Source organism: Etheostoma cragini, unplaced genomic scaffold (assembly GCF_013103735.1).
Source record: "Etheostoma cragini isolate CJK2018 unplaced genomic scaffold, CSU_Ecrag_1.0 ScbMSFa_4541, whole genome shotgun sequence".
Lineage (NCBI taxonomy): Eukaryota > Metazoa > Chordata > Actinopteri > Perciformes > Percidae > Etheostoma > Etheostoma cragini.
The window spans coordinates 1-1,589 of record NW_023268925.1 but is presented as its reverse complement, the minus strand read 5'-3'; the positions used below and the strand labels follow the sequence as shown (position 1 = coordinate 1,589).

The 1,589-nt window shown below is 51.7% G+C and overlaps 1 long non-coding RNA gene across 1 annotated transcript; it reads left to right on the top strand.

Moving 5' to 3' along the window:
* The first annotated feature begins 195 nt into the window (after positions 1-195).
* Positions 196-1,496, top strand: LOC117941177. Its single transcript, XR_004655871.1, has 2 exons — positions 196-308; positions 1,364-1,496. It is a non-coding gene; the product is annotated as an uncharacterized LOC117941177 (long non-coding RNA).
* Positions 1,497-1,589: the final 93 nt, after the last annotated feature.

Sequence of the window (1,589 nt, the reverse complement as noted above, 5' to 3'; positions counted from 1 at the left end):
TCTGTCTGTCTGTCTGTCTGTCTGTCCTCCCTCCTGTCTGTCTGTCTGTCTGTCTGTCTGTCTGTCTGTCTGTCTGTCCTCCCTCCTGTCTGTCTGTCTGTCTGCCTGTCTGTCCGCCTGTCTGTCCGTCTGCCTGTCTGTGTACCTGTCTGTCTGCCTGTCTGTCTGTCTGTCCTCCCTCCTGCCTGTCTACCTGTCTGTCTACCTGTCTGTCTCCCCAGGAGGAATATATCCAGGAGGGGATCAGGTGGACGCCCATCGAGTATTTCAACAACAAGGTGGTGTGTGACCTCATCGAGTCCAAAGTGGTGAGTCAGCCAATCAGACGGGACGATTCACCACAGGAAGTTAAAAGCCTCACTGCCGGGACACCATCCGTCTGCACATGTGCAGAAGATGTCATGATGAACGGGTTCACGACATCTGTTCCCATAGACAGCTAACGAATTAGCTAACTGCTAGTTCAGCTAACCGCTAGTTCACCTAACAGCTAGTTTAGCTAACTGCTAGTTAAGCTAACAGCTAGTTCAGCTAACAGCTAGTTCAGCTAACAGCTAGTTCAGCTAACTGCTAGTTAAGCTAACAGCTAGTTCAGCTAACCGCTATTCAGATAACCGCTAGCTGAGACAGCATGTTAACGATTAAATATATGTGGTTCCAAAAAGGACAATTGGACAAATTTTGAGGAGCAACATCAGAAAGGAGCTTCTCAGTTATCACCATCTACAGTGAAAGGCCCTAGATCCTGGTCTAGAGCAGCATTTGGGTCCTAGATCCTGGTCTAGAGCAGCATACGGGCCCTAGATCCTGGTCTAGAGCAGCATACGGGCCCTAGATCCTGGTCTAGAGCAGCATACGCTCCAATCCAGACGGCGTCTCTTTCAGGGAACACCTGGCAGTGTCCAGACCACATACTGCATCAGTTCCACCATCATGGCTGAGTAGAAGAAGGACCCGGGTACTGAGTCCAGATCTTTCAGCCATAGAAAACATCTGGCGCATCATAAAGAGGAAGATGAGACAAAGAAGACCTGAGACAGCTGAGCAGCTCGAAGGACACCATTCCTGTCCTAAACTTGTCCCCTCCGTCCCAGACGTTTGCAGACTGTTATAAAAAGAAGAGGGGACGCCACACAGCGGGAACACGGCTTTGTCCCAGCTTTTTTGGAATCGGGTTTGTATATGCTGTCTCAGCTAGCTAGCGGTTAGCCGAATTAGCTGTTAGCTTTGCGGTGGAGGCTAACGGCAGTTACTATGGGAACAGATGGTGCGGTGCCGTAAATCCTCGTACATCACGACATCATCTGCACATGCTCAGGACAGATGGTGTCCCGACGCTCCGTGCTAACGCTCTGTTTCCCAGAATCCCCCTGGGGTGATGAGCGTGCTGGACGACGTGTGCGCTACGATGCACGCTAAGGGGGACGGCGCGGACCAGACGCTGCTGCAGAAGCTGCAGGGTCAGATCGCATCGCACCAGCACTTCAGCAGCTGGAGCAAGGGCTTCATCATCCACCACTACGCTGGGAAGGTACCTGTCTGTCTGTCTGTCTGTCTGTCTGTCTGTCTGTCTGTCTGTCTGTCTGTCT